The sequence below is a fragment of the Phocoena sinus genome, chromosome 4, assembly GCF_008692025.1.
Source record: "Phocoena sinus isolate mPhoSin1 chromosome 4, mPhoSin1.pri, whole genome shotgun sequence".
In the NCBI taxonomy this organism is placed as follows: Eukaryota; Metazoa; Chordata; class Mammalia; order Artiodactyla; family Phocoenidae; genus Phocoena; species Phocoena sinus.
This window is the reverse complement of record NC_045766.1, coordinates 60,735,200-60,749,314: the sequence shown is the minus strand read 5'-3', so window position 1 is coordinate 60,749,314 and position 14,115 is coordinate 60,735,200. Positions and strand designations below refer to the sequence as shown.

The 14,115-nt window shown below is 42.6% G+C and overlaps 1 protein-coding gene across 3 annotated transcripts in view; it reads left to right on the top strand.

Annotated features, from left to right (window-relative positions):
• The window catches only part of KLHL6 (kelch like family member 6), a 67,483-nt gene that overhangs the window by 22,563 nt on the left and 30,805 nt on the right, over positions 1-14,115 (top strand). The window lies entirely within an intron of this gene.

The following is a 14,115-nucleotide window of genomic DNA, read 5'->3' as shown; positions in this document are numbered from 1 at the left end:
TTGGATCATCAGTAGGTCAGCAGTTGAAAAGAACAGAAAACAAAGTCTGGGAAGGTGGGGAAAGAGGGGTCTAGGGTCAAGATCATGGGCAATTGGATTATCTTTGTGAAGCTGGAGTCTAGGCAGGATTTAGGAAGCCCAGCAAGGAAGGGAAAGTGTAAAGAGGGAGAAAAATCAACCATGGAAGAGCACTGATGATTCTGACTAATGGGTTTCTGCAGTGTTAGCCAATTTTGTCTCAGTTTCCTCAGGGCATTTTAAAGATACAGAACAAGTTACTTCCCAAAGGACTGGTCACGCCTTACCTGGCAATGTGGCCAAGTCAGTTACCACCTGTTCAACCAGCCCCTTGTCCTTTCTCTCTCCTTATCTGCTTAAACCCTCAGCCTTATTCACTGCAGGGAAACTTCGTTATGTAGAGGGAGGAGCTCATCAACCTCATGCTCAACATCCCCAACTCATCTCCTCTACCCACTATTCCACCAGTCTAACTTCAGGGAAATCCTTGTGTTACAGAAGGGACTCTATCTAGTTCAGCTTTTTGGGAAATTTCTCTTACAAGACAAGTATCCCTTCACTGCTTCCCCCCAAAGGACCAATAAGCTTGAGCAGAAATTACCCCATTCACCATAATTCAATCAAACCACAGTTGTCATTGTTACCTTCATGCTAATATCCTTTCCTGGGGTCCAGAAAGTGTTGTTGACTTGTCTAAAGATGGACAGGTAACACTGACAATAATAATAGTAATAGCATTTATTGCTTCAAGCACAGTGTCTGACACCAGAGTAGATGCTTAATGAATACAAATTGTATTGAGCACTTACTGTGTGCCTTGAGTGACAGTGTTGGATCTAGTAACAAGGTCTCCTGTTTTTCCCACTAACTGAAAGTAGGTCTTATATGATAGGCTGAGGAGATAATGTTGTTTTTAAAATGCAGGTTTTAATATTTATAAATTGTAATAACATTACAAACTCATTTCAGAAAATTGGAAATCCATACAAGCAAAAAGAACATAAAAATTACCTACAGCCTCTTTCTATTCAGAGGCAATATGGCAGCTTCCTTAGTATATACACTTCCGGGTCCTTTTCTGTGCATTGATTATACAGAGACATCTAGCAGGGTGGTAATAGCACAGCTTGGAGCCAGACTGCTGCATTTAAATACCAGCTCCACCACTTATTGGCTGTGTGACTTTGGGTGTATTTCATAATTTTGCTGTGCTCCAGTTTCCTTGTCAGTAAAAACAACCAAACCAGGGAATACCAAGGAGAGAGAAGATAGGAGACAGACATGGAAAGGAATCTCCTTCAGAGCCTGTAGAGAGAGCCAACTCTACTGACAACTTGATTTCAGACCTCTGACTACCAAAACTGTGAGAGAATAAATTTCTGGTAGGTTAAATTGCCAAGTTTGTGGTAATTTGTTGTGACGGCCGTACGAAACTAATACAAGCTTAAAAAGTAAACTATAGCTAAAAGTCTTAAAATGAAGAAGTAATCTCCTATTCCCACCCCCTCCTTCAGCTCACTCTTCTGGAACAATTACTTTCACATGTTTTTAAATGTTTCTTCTTTTATCTACTTCCAGATTTCTAAATGATTTGTGTACACTGTTATCTCTCTGATAACACTGTTGCCTCTCTGAGGCAACAGTTTTAGATAACTTCTTTTCCCTCTCTCCTCCTGCTCTAATTTTAACTGGTCACTCTCTAGGCCTGTTGCACAGTTGTTATCCTGGGAGTTCCCTTTGCTGTCATACTGGGAGTTCCTTTTACCTCCTTTCTAAGTTGGATTTTCTCTTCCTGGATCCCATATCATCTTTCTTGTATACTCCCACATTTTTATGGATCACAATCTTTAATATCTTACAATGAAAGAGTATTTAAGAGAGAAATTTTTTGAGACTTAAATGTCTAAAAATATTTTTGTTTTCCCTTCATATTTGATTGATATTTTGCCTGGGTATAAAATTCAAGGTTGAAAATAATTTTCTTTGACATTTTGAAGGCAGTGCTCTATATTGTTATCTATTATGTACATATTTTGTAAGAATAGGTTACCACTGGACACATGTTTTTTCATCTATTTCATCCATGTTGTATATCATCATTTTTTTTTTATGTCAATAGATTCATTTCTGCAACAGCACTTACAATTGCTGTGAGTCTTTTTTCATTCATTATATTCGTTTCTTCTATTGGGAGATTCATGTCTTTCAATTCTGGGAACTTTTCTTGTATTTTCTCTTTGATACTTTTCTTCCAACTCTTTTATCTATTCTGTGCTCTGGAGCTATTATTAGTTAAGTGTCGCACCTTCTGAATTTAATTTAATTTTTTTCTTACCTTTTCTTTCCTAATGACCTTTCTGTTCTACTTTCTAGGAGATTTCCTCAACTGTATATTTCAACTCTTCTGTGAGTTTTTAATTTCTGCCACCATATCCTTGCTATTTATTTTAATAGATTCCTATTCTTATTTCTTGGAGACTATTATAATATGTTTGAAGTTTTCTTCTACCTTCTCTTTCTTTTGAGTTCCTTTACTCTGTGTGTTTGCTTAGGTCTCCAACTTTCATCTTAGAGGGTGTATCAGTTTCCTAGGACTGCTACCATAACAAATTACCACAAACTGCTACCATAACAAATTACCACAAACCATAACAAATTACCACAAAGCAACATAAATTTATTCTGTCACAGTTCTGGAGGACGGAAGTCCAAAATCAAAGTGTCAGCAGGGCCATACTCCCTGTGGAGACTCTAACGGAGAACCTGTTCTTTGCCCTCTTCCAGTTTCTGGTGGCTTTTTGGCATCTCTTCACTCCACTCCAATCTCTGCAGTCATGTCACCTTGTCTCCTCCTCCTCTGTGTGTCCTGTGTGTTATAAAGATATATGTGATTGCATGTAGGGCCCACCAGGTAAGCTTCTCCTCTCATGCTACTTGACCTAGTCATGCCTCGTGCTATATAAAGTAACATTTACTCTTTTGCCATATAAGGTAACGGTCACAGATTCTTGGGATTAAGACGTTGACATATATTTTGGGGAGCCATCATTCAGCTACTACAGAGGGTTTCTTCAAATACCCTTGCTGGGCTTCCCTGGTGGCGCAGTGGTTGAGAGTCCGCCTGCCGATGCAGGGGACACGGGTTCGTGCCCCGGTCCGGGAAGATCCCACATGCCCCAGAGGGGCTGGGCCCGTGAGCCATGGCCGCTGAGCCTGCGCGTCCGGAGCCTGTGCTCCCCAGCGGGAGAGGCCACAACAGTGAGAGGCCCGCATACCGCAAAAAAAATAAACAAAAAAACCCCCTTGCTATCCAGTCATATTTTATATTGAGGCCTTAATATACTCGGTTCAACTCAGCGCACATGGAGTGGAATGGGAAGCGAGCAGACTAGAGAGTTTTACTAGGGTTATCAGGTGGCCTGCCAGTTTTTTATTTGGGCTCCTTAAATGTCAGTAGTTGCTGAACTTTTCCTAGGGCCGTTTAGTTTCTCCAGATAAAGATCATTCAGTCTTTTGCCGGGGGTTATAAGTCAACTGCATGTATTTTGGGCCGGTTACATAGGTGTAGGTGTGTGTGCAAATCTTTGCTTAACCCCTGTATTTTAAGTAAGATGTCCTCATGTGTCTTCTTCAGTTTCTGGTGTCCCTGAGTCCAGAACCTTTCTGGTCTGGTTTCTCCACAGGATAAATCGTCTTTTCCAGTGGAAGTGGGAGTTGTTAGACTGCAAGAAGTAAGGAGGAGAACCAGGAGGCTTAACTTCTTAAACCAACTCCCTGCTGTCAGCTCCCACCTACCCTGGTCTTCCTGGTTTGGGGGGACTTTAATATTCCTACTTTTTCGGATTCTGAGGGAAAAACTTAGTGTGACCTCTGTCCTCTCAGCAAAGTCACTTACCAGTCTTTATATTGTATGGTTTGGGGTTACTGATGTCTCTTGGTTTCATTGTGGATGGAGTTTGTGTTTCTGTTTCTTGTTCTCCTTTCAGTTTTGGGTGATTTTTCAAGAGACCTAGAAAAACCGTTTAGAGAGTAAAGACTCTAATCTTTGGTAATACTGTTGCAAATATTTTCCATTGGTAATATGACTCATGATTGTTAGTTATAGTTTTTTAATGTACAAAGCTTAAAACTAGTATTTAGTCAGGTTTATTGATCATTTCCTTGATGGTTTTTGCCTTTGGTTTGCCTTTTTAGAAAGACCTTCCCCATTGCTTGATTATGTACTTACTCACTTATAAGTTCATTTAATCTTTTTACATCTACAGATTTGACACCTAAATCTTTAATATACCTGGAGATTATTTTGGCATAAGGTTTTGTCTTCTCCGTCTTCTTCTTCTTTTCATTTTCTCCAAGTGGTGAGCTTCAGTGGAGAGTTTAATGAGCTTTAATGAGAGGGATTGAAGAGGAAGATGGAGACAGGATAGAACTACAGCAAGCTTTGTTTATTGTTGACTCTCCTATTCTGGTAATCCCTAACCTCAAAATTTTCCAAATCTTATTTACTTTCTTGGCAAAAAATAGTTTCTCTCTGAAGCTATTTTATTCATTTTCCTGTGAGTGTTAATTCTTGTGAAAATAAGAGAAGAGTACTGTGAGCTTTTGGACATCTGTTTAACTCGCTTTCTGACTGATATTGTTTCTGGACTACTTGCTTTGAAGTCTCAGACATAGAAAACTGGGAATATTTTCATTCCTGAAGGCACCATAAGGGACAGATGTTTGTAGGTTGTTGAAATCACTCTGTGGTTTTAAAATATTATTTACTCTTTTGGGTGGATAAGACATATGCCCGTTCTAAATTCAGAAATATAAGAAGATACAGTGAAACATTTGCCATCTTCACTCTTAGCTTCCTTTTTCCTGTCTTGCTATCCTTCCTGTTCTATGCACGTACAGTGTATATGTGCATCTATCACTCACTCATTGCCTCCATTTTTTAAACACAAATGTTGGCACAGTAAACACTCTATTTTGATGTCTTGCTTTATTTAGCTTCATGATAAGTTTTGGAGGTTGTTACAGGTCAGCATGTGTAGAGCTGTCCTGTTCTTTTCTTTTCTTCTTCTTTTTTTTTTTTGCGGTATGTGGGCCTCTCACTGTGTGGCCTCTCCCATTGTGGAGCACAGGCTCAGCGGCCATGGCTCACGGGCCCAGCCGCTCCGCGGCATGTGAGATCTTCCCAGACAGGGGCACGAACCCGTGTCCCCTGCATCGGCAGGTGGACTCAACCACTGCACCACCAGGGAAGCCCTGTCTTGTTCTTTTCAATACTGGATAATATCGTTGGGGTCTCTCTAGATGTCAAACATATACAGTTATCTGTAATGGTCTATTATAAGGCAGCGTGGTGGAACAGAAAGAACATGGGCTTTGGAGTCAGGCAGAACCTGGGTTTATATCCCCGTTCAGTCACTTATTTGCTGTGTAGCTGTGGACAAGTTACTTAAATTTTCTGAAACTCAGCTTTCTCATTTGTAAAATTAGGATGACAATAATACCTGCCTTTCAGGGAAAGTGTGCCAGAGTTGGCATTTTATTTTGTCATTTTAGAACCTCCACAGAAGCCAATACCACCTTTGTGGAACTGAAATCAGCGGGAATCAGATTATCTTGGTTCCCCTGTGACATCCAGTAGTAAAGGTTTCTTAATTTTCACACCTTTGATGTGACTCAGCTGCTCTCTCATTTTCTGCTTCTCTTCTCAGGCCTCCTCTTAATCTCTTCCTGTTAAACACTGATTGCTTCTTAGGATTTCCCAGTCCAGAAAGGCAGAAGGGAGAATTCAGTTGACCAAGCCAATCACCACTATGGTTCTTTGAAAAGAGTTTTCACATGAGGCCACTTCACGAGTGGCTAGCCTGTTAACACTGATTGCCCTTGGGTCAAGGGCGCATTCGTCCAGTGAGGTATGGCATAGGGCCAGACAGTTTCTTTGGAAGGAACTTTGGGTGTGTTAGGTACTGCATGATCTGCCCACTTGAGGAGATTTGCCACCTGGCCACAATTTAGTAGCCAATTTTGGTGAGGAACATATTTTCTCTAAGTAGTTTTGGGGAAGGTAAAAGTAAGAGAAGCACCTAAGAGAAAAGGCCCAAGTAACCTGTTCACATGTGAGGCAGGGATTTTAAGATGCTTGTCACCCAGTGGAGGCTCCAGAGAAGCAAATGTCCCTCCCTTGCCTTAACTGGACTTCTAGGCTTCTGAGCTCTACATAAGCCAGGTGGTCAGAAACTACAGATCGAGGACAATGACTATAAAAACTTGGGCAATTTTTTAATCTTGGAGGACTTTGCCATGTTTGTTTGGGGAAGTTTGCCTTATCTGTTAGTTTCATTTTTATTATTAAAACCTCATGAAAGAATAAGGGCTTGTGAGCTTATCTTCAGGGCAGCAAGAAGATGTGAGGTCAGGGAGACCATACTCACCCTGCATTTAGTCTTAGATGGAAGGATCCCCGAGATACAGAGCAGCTGGTTAGAAGGGGCTTGGATGAAAAAGGAGGTCAGGCTGAGTCCCTACGGCTGAAGTGAGGAAAGAAAGAGGGATGTTGGAGTGGCAGCCTGATCACCTGGGCTGAGCCTGAGAAGACCCATGTGGTGTCTTCACAGCACCCCATGGGGAGGTGATGTAACTTTCATCATGGTGGCAGTCTGAGGGGACTTTGGTGAAAGTCCTTGCATTGCTTATTTTCCTATTATATCTTTTGCTAATGACAGGATGGATGCTGGTGAGACCTATATGATGAGGTAGCCATGTGGTCGGTGGCTGACTTGATAGCCTGGGTTGGCGTCTTGGCTTCCCAGTACTTGGAACATGGTACATAAATGTACCATGTTGAGCCAGTGAATATGTGGTGCTCTTGTTCATCACTAGCTGAATATGAGGACCTGCTCAAGATGCCATCAATATTTGCCTGACCTCCTATAACAGGACACTAAGAAGCCCAATTCTGGCTCTTGGAAATGCCATGAGCTAGTAGAGGAGGAAGTATTCCACAGGCTAATACTGATACTTGTTCATTTTTAAGCACCTACTAAGAGCCAGGCACCTAGGTAAAAGGAGGTCCCATTACTGTAAGGTACAGATGAATTTCTGTTCTTATTGACAGGGAGCCACAGATTATGTCTACTCAACATCAGAATAGCCGGTTGATCTAGGCAAGAAAACCAACCCAACACTTTCTTTACCACCATCCAGATAAAATCAACCTGTTGACTGTCTGATGCACCCTCTCCCACACATTCCCCTTGTCAATCAGTGATACTGTGTGGCTACTGTGAGTGTTAAGAAATCAGGGTTAATTTCCTGGGTCTACAGGACAGTAACGGTTGCCATTTTCAGAGTATTTCAGAACAACTATTTGGCCTGTATTATCTCATTTAAAATGAGGTAGGTATTTTTACCCCCAATTTATAGACGAGGGAAATAAGATTCAACAATGCTAAGGAAATGATCAGGGTTTCACGGCTAATGAAAAGGAGGAGTCTGAGTTAACTCCTGTGCATAGCCTGTGTGTTCTTCACCACACATACTGTATCCACCCCTCAGAGCGAGGCCTGAAACAAGCCATGATCCTGATGGCAGCTGGGGCCTTTAGTATGGTGGTCTGTGACCAGCACAGCTGCAAACCCTTTCACCCAACTCCCTCTGGGGAACCTTGGACACTTGGGGTTACCAGGTGTCTCCTCAGTGAGCCTGCTGCTGCCCAGAGCATCTCTCTTAACTTTGCATTTCTATGTTTGATCTCAATGTTTTCTCTTTTAAATTTTTAGGCATAACTTACGTTCAGTAAAATGTGCATATCTTAAGTGTACAGCTTGATGATTTTTCTTATATATGTATAGAACCTTGTAACTACCACCCAGATCAAGCTCTAGGGCATTCCTGGCATCTCAAAATGCTCCCTCATGCCCTCCCCAGGAAGTACCTCCCCAGGGGTAACTACTACTCTAGCCATGCCACCATGGATTAGTTTTGCCTGTTTTAAAATTTTATATTGTTCTTGAATTCCAATTAGTATAGGGGTCTAAATCTTAGGCTACAAACTCAGGTGTGCAAAAAAAAAAGTGTGAATTAACCTATTATTTTTCTTTTTTTGTGTTTTTTAATTTATTATTGAAATACAGTTAATTTATAGTGTGTTAGTTTCAAGTGTACAGCAAAGTGATTCAGTTATACATATATATGTGTGTATATATATATATATATTATATATTATATATTCTTTTTCAGATTCTTATCCATTATAGGTTATTACAAGATATTGAGTATAGTTCCCTGTGCTATACAGTAGGTCCTTGTTGATCACCTATTTTATATATAGAAGTGTGTATATGTTAATCCCAAACTCCTAATTTATCTCTCCCCACACCCCCCATCCCCTTTGGTAACCATAAGTTTGTTTCCTATGTCTATGAGTCTATTTCTGTTTTGTAAATAAGGTCATTTGTATAATTTTTTTAGATTCCACATATAAGTGATATCAGATGATATTTGTCTTTCTAAACCTATCATTTTTCTAACATCGAACTTAATCTCTATTCTGAGCTTCCCATTCTACCAGTGGCAGAAGCTGTAGTCAACTTAATGACAACCCACTTCAGGAGAGCCTTATCAATTCAGGATTTGGGTTGCTTATATAGTTGAAGGGTGCATTTACACAGTGCCAGAACATTGTAGAAAGGGGCATCTGGCTCAGGCTTACCGTGGTCATTTGCATCATGGGTCCATGCTGGCACCTCCTGGAGTGTCTACATTCCCATCGGTCTCTCTCTTGATCATCAACCCCTTCCCCACTGGCATCAACTGAAAGTCCCCAGTCCCACCTTGTTCTGGCTATCAGTCCTTGCTGGTCATTTTGCATTTTCTCTGTCCTGTTTTCAAGGCCTCTTCAGGTCTGCCAATCCTCTCAGTATTTCCATGTCCCTCTCAAGGGCAACACAAGAAGCATCCATTTCCTCTCCTGTGCCAATCTGGAACTGTAGAGAACTCGGAGCAACTGTCCTAGGCCCGCTTTGTCTAGAAACAACACACTCCAGTTTCTCTTCTGCTGCTGCTCTACTGGCCTGCTGCTTTTCTGATTTCATCTCGGCAGTCAAGGTACATGTTCTTTTGTTCTCATATCCACAGCCTCTAAGGGCTTCCAGCATCCCCCTCACTCTGGAGTTCTGGCCTTCATTGAGACAGAGGGATCATCCCAGGGACCCACACCTGCTTCTCGCTCCATTACTAGACTCCCCCTTTCTCCTCTCTCTTTCAGGCCTGAGAATTGGTATTTCCTCCAGTGTGGGAAAAGCTGACTCTTATATTATCATCCGTTCTCCTATTTCTACTGTTTTGGCATAAACTTTTGCACACACTCTTTAGGATTCTGGATTCTGAAGGTCAAAGGGCCCAGTTATTACCACTAATCGGTGTTTCAAAACTATTTTTCTAGTGTAAGTTCTAAAAGTGTATTTAGAAACACAAAAGCCAAAATTGTCTTCTTTCATCTACCCTTTCACCCTTCCCTGAGCAAGTAAGCCTGGAATGCCCTAGTTGCTGTTTATAGATCATGCAATAAGGAAGTGGGCTGTGGGATTTTAGCTGTAATACAATCACGTTGCTACCAGATTCTGACTTTTTCTGCTACCTAACTACCACAAAGTACTGAGTATCTGCTATGTTCAAGGCACTTTGTGAGACGCTATCAGGGGGAAATAAAGATAAAAATTGTAAATATAGATCACATTTAAGTAGCAATTTATCATGTTCTTTCCCCTGCATGATCCCATTTGATATTGACAGTATTTCTGCGAGTGAGCAAGCCAGGTAATACCCTCCTAATGAGCCTGTAAGGTGGGTTTATTATTCCCAACACCTTCCAGATGAGGAGACTGTGGCTCAGAGAGAGTCCAGCTCACCAAGTGGTGGAGCTTTGATCTGGGGTCTAAGCCCAGAACGTCTGGCTCCTGTACCTGCCTCCATTTACTACCCTTGAAGTCTCAAAAACGAGGATTCCCAATGAGCTCCCAGACCCCAAGGCAGAATGTAGAAATTGAGAAATTTCTGGCTCTGAAGGAGGTGGACTTCATAGAATGGGTAGGATTTCAACAAGTGGCAGTTGAGTTTGGAGAAACGTATTCCAGGCAGAAGGAACTTGTAAGCAAAGACTTAAGGTTTCACCTTCTCTACCTGCTACCCACCTGTTGCAGCTGTCTGCATTCATAGACCTGCTTCTCAGGACTTGGCTCCTGCTTAGGTACTTTCTTCTGTGCCCTACACATGTGTCCACACACACACACACACACACACACGCACACATACTCAACTCCCCAACATCCTGAGCCTCAACCACATCCCAGACACAATCATTCTACTTAATCCTTACAATGATGTCCCTCCCTGGCCTTCACCCTCTCCCTGGGCTGAGTCACTAAGCTGCAGCTGTGACTTGCCCCTTGAATCTTAGTGTGACCCACATGTATCCCCTTGAATCTTAGTGTAGCCCACATATGTCCCCTGTTGCACCCTGCTAGCCTGTTGGGGCCCCCGCTATGTCCTCCGGGAACTCAGGGGCTGTCTGTTGCTGAGTCTCTACCAAACTTGCCACACCCTTGGGCACTGCCCCTCCCCTTTCCCTCTGATTCCACTTCTGAGGTAGGTGCACCTCTAAGTGCCCCAGTCCCCCAGCACCTGCCCCCCTTAGTGAGTGGGCCTTTCGCAGGTCTTAGCTCCTTCCTTTCCTGCCCACCCTGTATAGCTTCCAGGATCTAGCAGACCTTTCAGTCAAGTCTAGAGGAAGGACTGCAAGTCTGGAGGGAGCAGAGGCCATCCGAGGGGTGGGAGAGTGTATTCCCACAGAGTCAGAGGCGGGTGTCTGGCTTGAGAGGGAGGGAGAGGCAAAGGTGGAAGATTAGGATCAGTGGTAATTTACAATTTGTATGAAGACCCCTCTTTAATACCAATACAGACCTCACAAGAGAATGGCTTTACGTTTAGTATCTATTGTCTGGGAAGACAAAAATAGTGACGAAAGTTCACAATGAATTCAGAAACACTCTCAAATAAATTTGAATTTTATTCATCCCATCAACAGCTAACACACTCTTCACGTATACTGATTTGTTGGGACTCGAAGGTAAGAATATCAATGTCTTTATAGATGCTTTGCAAGAACTCCAAGGCCACGTAGGGACTATGGTCAATGGAATTCCTGATTTGGACCAAAATAGTACTTCAGTTATTCTGGAGTGGAAGGAATCTCTAGTGAGATGTGGAATTACAGTGGTGAAGTTCTTTAGGACGCCTGGTTTTGGGGAGCATAAAGGGAAGCAGAAGAGGAGCAGTAGAGATGGGGAGGGAGGGGTGCACTCTCTTTGAGGCAGACATTTCTCATGGGAACTGCAGCCATGTTTCAAGTGGTTTCTTTCATTGTATTTTTAGTCTCCCTGTTAGAGTCAGGTGCCTGGGTGTAAATTTTTACTCACATGTTCTCCCAAATAGGAAGTTGACTATCTGTTGCCATTATCTATCATCACTCAGCTTTAATAAACAAGTTCATGTGTCATTAGAACAGGCTGAGAGAGAAAACTTACCCTAAAGTCCTAAATAATCTTAAATATGAAGAAGCAAAACCAGATTTTTTTTTTTTTTTTTTGCGATACGCGGGCCTCTCACTGCTGTGGTCTCTCCCGTTGCGGAGCAACAGGCTCCGGACGCGTAGGCTCAGCGGCCATGGCTCACGGGCGCAGCCGCTCTGCGGCATGTGGGATCTTCCCGGACCGGGACACGAACCCGTGTCCCCTGCACCGGCAGGCGGACTCCCAACCACTGTGCCACCAGGGAAGCCCAAAACCAGATATTTTTAAAGAGAACAAGTTCTTGTCCCCATGACTGCCCTGCACATCAGCAGTTTCCCAGCCATTGGTTGGTATCCCGTGATGCTGCCCTACACAACCCTCACACTCAAAAGTGTTTTTGAAGCATATTTTGGAGGGAATGTAGGCAACTTGGAGAACCCCCACTCACCCTTCTCCTCATAAGGCCTCTTCAGACTCTCCTGGAATTTTGTTAGCTCAACAATGCAACAGTCACAAAGGCAAGGTGATGCTCAGTGAGAAAAATTAGCCAGGTGATCTCCAGTATCACTTCTACCACCTACCAATGTGACCTTGGGCAACACACTCAACTCTGAATTCTCTATTTCCTCCTCTGTACAAATGGCAATATTAATACCTACGTAAAATATATTCATTAAAAAATAAAATTTATTCGTTAAACAAAATAATGGACGGGAAATTTTCTAGTACAGATCTTGGTACCTACTAGGTATCTGAAAAATATTTTCTTTCTCTCTCTCTCCTTCCCTTTTTTCTCTCCTTTTGCCAGAGTTTGTGCTAGGTGCTGCTGGAAATAAAAACACACAGATGACCTAGAACCTGCCCTTGGGATACTTGACCATAGTACAAGGCAGTACAGTGTTCTGCTAGAGGGGCAAGTGAGTTGCCTAGTAGAGCCCAGAGGAGGGAGGAATTGATTCCATGTTGGGCAGTTGAAGAAACCATGAAGGAGGAAATGGCTTTTCAGAAAGAACTTCATGAATAGGTAGGATTTCTCCACTTCTTTTCCCTTTCCTTCTCTTCCATTCTCCTTCTTCCTTCTTAACCAAGTATCAACCCAGAATTTTAAATGTCCAGAGGCAGGGAAGGCTCAAAGCACAGTCTGATTAAGACTCTGGCTCTGTGTCTTTCTGGTCCTTCAGGTTGGCTCTCCCTCTTGTATTGGCTTTGTCCTCTGGGTGGTTGGATACCAAAGAGCCACCCAGTGTCTCCTGCAAACACAATTCCCAGAAAAATGTCACATGTGCAAACAAATGTTTGCATACAATGTAGAGGTTCATAAACTCTCTGGAGCATCCGTTGGTCCCAGATCTAACAACTCTGAATGAAGGAAACAGCCCTGTAGATAAAGTGATGGCCATGGTACTCACTCTTCCTTCCTTTTGAGGTATACTTAAAAGGGGAGTTCTCAGTTGCAATTAGGATAAGCTATCCTGAGTCCTTTCTTTAAAAGTGGGGCCCCAGAGTCAGACTTGCTTGGGTGAGGAAAGCAAGATTTTAGCAGGTAGTAATGAGGGACAAAGGTGGTCCTGGCTGAGGAAATGGTGTGAGCATAGAAAGGCACTGTGACAGGTGAGCTTAGGGCTATTTGGCGAAGGTGAGTAGACAGGCGTGACTCCATCAGGGAGAGTCCCAGTGCTGACTTAGAGCCACACTGGGCACAGCTTGAGGGGTAGGAGTGGACTTTCTCAGTCCAGGCAGTGGAATCACTGAACTGTTACATAGTGTTTATCCTAGCTGTAACTCTACACATTCCATGTGATTATTTGATTCCTGCTTGCCTCCCGCACTGGTCTACCTTCTCGGATGAGCACAGGCACTGTGTCTCTTTCTGCTCCCCTCTGTACCCCCAGCCCTGGTTGAGGGCCTATGATCTAATAATGTTCAATACATATTAGGGAAAAGAACAGGTGGATGAATGGTTTCTGAGTGGGGAGAGACACGTCTGGGTCACTGTTGTTCACATGTGTGAGCTTTGGTACTTGATTTTATTCTCCTTCCTTGTTCCCTTCTTTGCTCATTGGTGTTTATCACACAGGGGTAGCAGCTGGCATCTTATCAGCCAGGCCTTCCTCGGTCTGGACAGATCAGACCATCTGAGTTTTCCAGTGAAGTGTGCAAATGACCCTCGGCATCTGCGAAGCCCTTGTCCTGTGCACACACTATTTGACCGGAGGCAACTTGAAATAATGTAAAAACATGCATTTTTGGACTGAGAAAGATTATTTCAAATTTTAGCTCTGCCTCTCATTGTAAGTCTCTGAGGAAATTACCTCACTTCTCTGAATCTGTTCCTCATCTATAAAGCAGCAATGATAATAAATATCTACTTTGTAGTGCTGTTGTATTAAATGAGCTGGTTAGGCTGGCTCATAGTATGTGCTCTTTTTTTTTTTTTACATTTTATTTTATTTTCTCATTGTGTACTTGAAAATCACAAGAAAGTATTTATTTTATTTTTTCCTGATTTTAAAAGCAACTTCTTGCTCAGTGT